General features: G+C 36.1%; 1 long non-coding RNA gene across 1 annotated transcript in view; it reads right to left on the bottom strand.

The window, feature by feature from the left end:
• Positions 1 to 8,348, bottom strand: part of LOC129329591 (uncharacterized) — a 49,007-nt gene extending 40,659 nt beyond the window's left edge. The window contains exon 1 of the long non-coding RNA XR_008596996.1: positions 8,276 to 8,348. This is a non-coding gene — a long non-coding RNA (uncharacterized LOC129329591). The remainder of the gene's footprint in view (positions 1 to 8,275) is intronic.
• Positions 8,349 to 8,622: the final 274 nt, after the last annotated feature.

Below are 8,622 nucleotides of genomic sequence, written 5' to 3' on the forward strand. Positions count from 1 at the left end.
AAGATATCAATTGTGTTAGAGCTAGAAACTGTTAGAGCTAGTATCCCTGTATCTAGCTCTTCCTATTATTTTCCATCTCCATTTTGATGGCTGTGTATTTGTAGAGTTCACTTTTTTTTCAATCCGTCTTTATTTATCTAGTTCTTCCCGACTTTGTATCTTTGTAGCATTCTCGCCTTCTTTCTCTCTCTCTTTCTCTCTCTCTTGTTCTGTCCGATTCTATATGTATGTATAGCGTTCGCAGTGTTCCTAGCTCTAGCACAGTTGATCTCTATGTAGCCTTTTCTGTCTGTTTCGCTTTATTTCTATATGTATCTTTCTTTCAATGGCTTTCCACCTCTATCAAATTGAATCTGTCTCTTCTATGGTTATCTCCCGTTTCCTATCTCTTTCAATCTCTAGCTATTATTTTCTCTCTTTTCTCTCTATCTCTAAAGTTTTCTGTATAGTGTTCTCTACTTATCTTCATCGATGTGTATCTATGTGTAAGTTTTTCTAATGTTTTTGTTTTTCTCTCCTTTCTAGCTATCTTTTTCTTTCCGACTCTATATGTATTCACATTCTTTCCCTTACTTTCCATTTGTTACTCTCTATCTCTTTCTTTCTATGGCTTTCCACCTCTATCTTTCTAAAGCTATCTCTTTCTTTCCTATCTCTTTCCTTTCCTATCTCTTTCTCTCTAGCTATCATTTTCTCTCCTTCTGTATATATTTCACTATCATTTTATATCTATCGTTATATATCTATCTCTAACTAACTTCACTTATGTGTATATATGTGTATATATATCAATCTGATAGATTCACTATCAATCTGAATCTCTCTCTCTTCCCTTTCCTATCTCTTCCCTATCTTTAGCTATCATATTCTTTTTCTACATCTCTCTATCGTTTTCTATATACCGTTCTCTCTCTTCATCTATGTGTATGTACGTTTATCTATCTTTTTCTAATGTATATGTTTTTCAAACGCTCTATCTGCCTTGTTCTACCTTGTTCTGTCCCACTCTATATGTATATGTATTTATATATGTATTTTGTTCTTTCTTTCAATCTTTCTAGCTATCATGTTCTGTCCGATTTTATGTGTTTGCATTTAAATTCTCTAGCACAGTTGATCTCTATGTAGCCTTTCTATCTGTTTTTCTTACAGTCTATTTTCTATGGCTTTCTACAGTCTATGTATCTCTGTCTGTTTCTTCCTATGCCTTTCCACCGCTATCAATCTGAATATTATGTATATCTGCCCTTTCCTATCTCTTTCTGTCTCTTGTTATCATTTTCTCTCTTTCTTTATCTATCTCTATCGTTTTCCACATAATCCCCAACTATCTTCATCTATGTTTATCTATGTGTATGTCTTTTGCCCCTCAATCCATCTTTCTATCTATTTATGTATATTTCTATCTATTTATGTATCTTATGTGCTACAGCTAGAAAAGAAAGCAAATGCTTCAAATAGATATAAAGTCAAACAGAACAAGAAAGATAGATCGAAAGATGGAGAGGAAGCAAAAACATTAGAAAAAGATAGATACACGTAGATCAAGATAGGGAAAGGTATATGGAAAATGATAGAGATATAGAGAGAATGATAGCTAGAGGCAGAAAGAGATAGGATAGGACAGAAATACATAGAAAGAGAGAGATTCAGATAGTTAGTGGTGGAAAGGCACAGAAAGATACAGATAGAATTACAAGGTAACAAAGAGACAGTAAGAGACAGATACAGAGAAACACAGAGAAAAGACTACATAGAGCTCAACTGTGCTACAGCTTGAAAAAGCATGCAAACACTACAAATAGATACAGAGCTGGACAGTACAAGATCCATAGATAGAAAGTTGGGTTGAAAAAAAATTAGAAAAAGATATATACACAAAGAGATAGAAAGTAAGACAGAGATAGAAAGTAACAAACAAGAGTAAGAGACTGAGAAAAAGCTACATAGAGAAAAGGCTACATAGAGATCAACTGTGCTAGAGCTAGAATCAGAATGCAAATGCAAATATAAAGTCGGACAGAACATGAAAGATAGAAGGAAGGATTGAAAGAACGAACAAAATACATATACATATAGAGTCAGACAGAACAAGGTAGACAGATAGAAAGAGCGTTTGAAAAACATATACATTAGAAAAAGATAGAGGAACTTACATACACATAGACGAAGATAGTTAGAGAAAGGTACATAGAAAACAATAGAGCAATATAGAAAAAGAAAATGATAGCTAAAGATAGACAGAGATAGGAAAGGAAAGATATACCTAGAAAGAGATGGATTCAGATTGATAGTGGTGGAAAGACAGAAAAAAACAGATAGAAAGACAAAGTAACAAATAAACAGTAAGCGACAGATACAGAGAAATAGAAATGGCTATATAGACATCAATCGTGCTAGAAAAAGGTAGATTCAGATAGGTAGTGTTGCAAAGCCTTAGAAGGAAACATGAATACAGAAAGTAACAAATAGACAGTAACAGACAGATACAGAGAAACAGAAAAGGCTACGTAGAGATCAACTGTGCTAGAGCCAGAAACAGAATGTGAATGCTTCAAATACATGTAGCGTTGGACAGAACAAGATATATCGATAGAAAGAAGAGCTAGAAACAGAACTTGAATGCTACACATAGATATAGATTTGTAGAGAACAAGATAGATAGAAAGATAGAATGATAGGAAAGAAGGAATGAAAATCAAAAATATTAGAAAAAGATAGATACACCTTCATGCATATAGATGATGATAGAGATAAGTATATAGAAAAGGGGAGAGAAAACTGTATCTGGAGACAGAAAGACAGACGGGAAAAACAAAACATTAGACGGGAAAACAAAAACATTAGAAAAAATAGACGCACATAAATAGATATGCAATTGCCCATAGGGAGTAATGGAAATCATCCTTGCCCATAGGGAATAAGGCAAACAGCGATTGCCCATAGGCAATATGTATGCTTGCCTATAGGGAATAATGGGAACAGCGATTGCCCATAGGGCATAACGGAGATAGCGATTGCCCTTACGGAATAATGGAGAGAGCATTTGACCATAGGAAATAATGGAAAGCATGCATGCAGATAGGGGATAATGGAGACAGCAATTGCCCATAGGGAATAATGGGGACCATACCTGCCCATAGGGAAGAATGGCGAGAGCGATTGCCCACAGGGGATTTAGGAAAGCATGCTTGCCCATAAGGAATGAGAACAGTGAGGGCCCATAGGGAATAATGGAAACAGCTATTGCCTTTAGAGAATATTGGAAACCACGGTTGCCCAAAGAGCATAATGGGGACAGCAATTGCCCATAGGGAATCATAGGAAGCATCCTTGCGCACAGGGAATAATGAAAATATCAATTGCCCCTAAGTAATAATGGAAACCATGCTTGCCCATAAAGAAAAAAAGGGAAAGCAATTGCTAATAGGTAATAATGGAAACCATGCTTGCTCATAGGGAATAATGGAAACTATGCTTGCCCATAGGGTATAATAGGTACAGTGATTGCCCTTAGGGAATTCTGAAAACAGTGATGGAAACAGCTATTGCCCGTAGGGAATAATGGAAACCACGATAGCTCATACACAACAATGGAGATGACGATTGCCCATAGGGAATATTGAAAACACCAATTGCTCTTACAGAATACTGGAGACAGTGATTGTCCACATGGAATAATGGAAAGCACGCTTTCCCGTATGGAATAATGGAAACAGTGATTGCCCATAGAGAAGAATGGAGAGAGTCATTGCCCATAGGGAAGAATGGAAAGCTCGTTTGCTCCTAGGGAATAATGGGAACTCCGATTGCCCACAGGGAATACTGCAGAGAGAAATTGCTCTTAGGGAATAACGGAAAGCACGACTACCCATAAAGAATAAAGGAGAAAGGAATTGCCCATAGGCAATAGATAGATCTATGTAGTCTTTTCTCTGTTTCTCTGTATCTGTCTCTTACTGTCTCTTTGTTACCTTGTATTTCTATCTGTATCTTTCTGTGCCTTTCCACCACTAACTATCTGAATCTCTCTGTATGTATTTCTGTCCTATCCTATCTCTTTCTGCCTCTAGCTATCATTCTCTCTATATCTTTTATCATTTTCCATATACCTTTCCCTATCTTGATCATCCTGTCTATTCTCTATCTGTTTCTCACTATATCTTTCAACCACCATATACCTGAAACTATCGTCATCTATGTATATCGTCATCTTTTTCTAATGAAACTATCGTCATCTTTTTCTAATGTTTTTGTTTTTGTCAACTTCTCTTTCTATGTATATCTGCCCCTTCTAGATTAAGCTATAATTTTCTCTCTTTCTATATCTATCGCTATTGTTTTTTATATACCTTTTGCTATCTTCATCTACGTGTACATGGTTCAAGCTCTGGCACAGTTGATCTCTAAGTAGCCTTTCCTTTCCAGAACAAGAACAAGCCAGAAAGAAGGCTAGGAAAACAAAAACATTAGAAAAAGATAGATACACATAGATACACAGATGAAATTAATTAGAGAAACAAAATGCGAAAAGCATTGATATAGAGTCGGATAGAACAAGATAGATAGGTCGATAGAAAGAAGGATAGAAAAACAAAAACATTAGAAAAAGATACACATAGATGATCATTAGAGAAAGGTATATAGAAAATGCTAGATATGGAATGAGAGAAAATGATAGCTAGAGATAGAAAGAGAAAGGAAAGGTTCAGATAGGTAGTGGTGCAAAGAAAGATACATATTTAAAGGAACAAATAGACAGTAAGAGACAGATACAGAGAAAAAGATATAAAAGGCTACATAAGGGATCAACTGTGCTAGAGGTAGAAACAGAAAGCGACGGTATATATGGGTATAGAGTCGGACAGAACAAGATAGATTGACAGATAGAAAGGAGGAGAGAAAAACAAAAACATTAGAAAATGATAGTGATAGATACAGAGAGAACTTGAGGGAAGATATGCATAGAAATATACAGAGAGAAGAGATGTTTTAAAAGAAATCGAAAAGGCTACATAGAGAGCAACAGCTAGAAAGAGAAAGCGAATGCTAGAAATATATACAGAGAGAGATTATTACAGATAGTGGTGGAAAGATTTAGGAGGAAAGATATAGATAGAAGTAACAAATAGACAAAGACAAAGACATAGAAAAAGATGGAAAGGCTACAATGTGAACAACTGTGCTACAGCTAGAAGACATACATAAACATAGATGAAGATAGTTGGAGAAAGATGTGGAAAATGATAGAGATAGATAAAGAAAGAGAGAAAATGATAACAAAAGAAAAAGAGATAGGGAATTTTGTACATAAAATTCAGATTGATAATGGTAGAAATGCATAGGAAGAAACAGACAGATAGAAAGTAACAAATAGAGTCGGACAGAAGAAGTCGGATAGAGTCGGATAGAAAGACAGAATGATAGAAGAAGCAATGAAAAACAAAAACATTAGAAAAAGATAGATACACATTCATACACATAGACGATGATAGTTAGAGATAAGCATATAGAAAAAGGGAGAGACAGATACTGTATCGAGACAAAAAGAGATCGTATAGGGCAGATAGACATAGAAAGAGATAAATTCAGATAGATAGTGGTGGAAAGTAACAAACAAGAGTAAGAGACTGAGAAAAACAGATAGAATAGGCTACATAGAGATCTACATATACATATAGAGTCAGACAGAACAAGGTAGATAGATTCAAAAACATATACATGCGTTTGAAAAACATACGTTTGAAAAACATATACATTAGAAAAAAGATGAAGATAGAGAAAGGTATATAGAAAACGTTAGCGAGATGTAGAAAAAGAGAATATAATAGCTAAAGAAACAGAGATAGATATCTTCCCTTCGCTATCTCTTTCTGTCTTTAGCTAGATAGTGAGAGAGAGATTCAGATTGATAGTGGTGGAAAGAAAGAATCAGATAGAAAGACTAAGTAACAAATAAACAGTACGAGACAGATACAGAGAAATAGAAAAGGCTATATAGACATCAACTGTACTAGAAACAGAAAGCGAAAGCAAAAGATTCGGATAGAAGAAGATAGATACATAGACAGAAGATAGAAAGAAGGACTGAAAAACAAAAAAAATTAGAAATATATGTATACACATAGGTGAAGTTAGCTAGAGACAGATATATAACGATAGATATAAAACAATAGAGATAGATACAGAAATAGAGAAAATGATATCTAGAGAGAACGAGAGAGAAAAGGGCAGATATACAAAGAAAGAGATAGCTTCAGCTTGATAGTGGTGGAAAGCTATAGAAAGAAAGATAGAGATAGACAGTAGCAAGTATCTCTCTGGCTGCTTCCACACACGTTGGAGAATCCACTTTCAATACTCTTTCATGAAGATTTGAAACTGATTTTCCATGTGTGGAACAAAAAATCCACTTCTAAAGGACTACGAAAGTGCATTGAAAGTGCATTATTCAACGTATGTGGAAATGGCCTATCTCTCTCTCTCTCTTGTTCCATCCGATTCTATAGGTACTTTCCCATACTTTCTAGGTCTAGCACAGTTGATCACTTTGTAGCCTTTTCTATTTCTTTGAAAATGTCTCTATGTATATTTCTATGCATATCTTCCCTTCCCTAGTCCTATCTCTAGCTATCAATTTCTCTCTGTATCTATCACTTTCTATATACCTTTCTCTATACCATTTTCTATATACCTTCATCTATGTGTTACCTTTTCTAATGTTTTTGTTTTTCTCTCCTTTCTGTCTGTCAATCTATCTTGTTCTGTCCGACTCTGTACCCATTTATACCATCGCATTCTGTTTCTAGCTCTAGCACGGTTGATCTCTACGTAGCCTTTTCTATCTGTTTCTCTGTATCTGTCGCTTACTGTTTATTTGTTACTTTGTCTTTCTATCTGTTTCTTTCTGGCTTTCCACCACTATCGAGTTGAATCTATCTCTTTCTTTGTATATCTGCCCTTCCCTATCTCTCTCTAGATATCATCATCTCTCTTTTTCTCTGTCGTTTTCTTTATACGTTTCTCTCACAATCTTCGTCTATCTTTTTCTAATGTTTTTGTTTTCCTCTCCTTTCTGTCTATCTATATATCTTGTTCTGTCCGACGCTATATGTATTTGTAGCATTCTCATTCTGTTTCTAGCTCTAGCAGGGTTGATCTCTACGTAGCCTTTTCTATCTGTCACTCTGTATCTGTCTCTCACTGTCTTTTTGTTACTTTCTGTCTTTATCGGTTTCTTTCTAAGGCTTTGCACCACTACCTATCTGAATCTATCTCTTCCCATGTATATCTGCTCTTTCCTATCTTTCTATATGTATCATTTTCTCTTATTCTATATCTATCTCTAACATTTTCTACGTACCTTTCTTTAATGATATTCATCTCTCTGTATCTGTCTTTTTCTAATGTTTTTGTTTTTCTCTCCATCTTTCAATCTATTTATCTGTCTATCTTGCTCTGTCCTGCTCTATAAGTATTTGTATCATTCGAATTCTGTTTCTTATTTAGCAGTTGATCTCAATGTAGCCTTTTCTATCTGTTCCTCTATATATGTCTCTTAATTTGTTACTATCTCTCTCTCTCTCTCATCTATCTCTCTCAGCTGAGTGCAAATGCGACATAGAGTCAGACAGTACAAGATAGAAAGGCTTGAAAAAAACGTTGTTAAAAGATAGCTACACAGATGAAGATAGTGATAGAAATGTACTTAGAAAACGATAGAGAGACTTCCGGTTCGGGATCCATGAAGGTCTAAAGCAGCTCTAAGAGCTGAACTGTCCGTGCCGCTGTTTGTGGAGGCTGGAGGGGCACAGATTGCCCGCGGCCCCCTGTTCTCAGGCGGAGAACAGGCAAGTACGCACTGCATCTGAGGGCGCGTCGATCTTGGGTGGTGGGGGGCTCTAAGCAACGAGCTCCCTCCCGCCCTGGAGGTCCCACCCGAAGACAGATTTGCTAAGATCTCTGCAGCGGCTCAGGAGTCAATTGTATTGACCTGCATGCCCGAGCTGCATGCCCGAGCTTCGTTAAGCAGCAAGGGAAACGGATTAGTTTGATTAAAAGAAGCAGAGATTACAAACCAAGAAAAGACGTTTAAGAAGGTAAAGATTGCTATCTCTCAAACCGGGATAGATTTAAGCAAATAATGAAGTTTAAAACGCTACTTAAAAGCTGCAACAGACTGATTTAGTGAAGGGGAAGATTCCGGCAAGGGAAAATCTAAAAAGTGACATTTTAAACAGTAGTTAAGGTGGAAAATTGGATATTGTTTACATACCTGAGGTGGGAAGAGATACTGGACTGTGGGAAAGCTTGAATATCGTGAGAACTGCTGCAAACATTAAAAAAACAGGAAATACGTCAGGACCATAAAGAGACTGGCAAGAGGCGCTCTGTGTTAATACAGGAAGTGGAAGTTCGCCATTTCAGAGAAGGGCAAAGTTTTGGCTTCAAGGAAACATTAAGTAGGACATCTTGGAAGAAGGTAAGGGCGTTTGCTTCAAGTTAAAATCATAGAGAAAAAACGCCCGACATTTTGGACTGAGCAAAACAACTTTTAACAAAAACTCAGTAAATTGGGACTTTTTAAAGCAATTGGTAGTAATAAATCAGCACCACGGATTT

Source organism: Eublepharis macularius, chromosome 5 (genome assembly GCF_028583425.1).
Source record: "Eublepharis macularius isolate TG4126 chromosome 5, MPM_Emac_v1.0, whole genome shotgun sequence".
NCBI classification, from domain to species: Eukaryota; Metazoa; Chordata; class Lepidosauria; order Squamata; family Eublepharidae; genus Eublepharis; species Eublepharis macularius.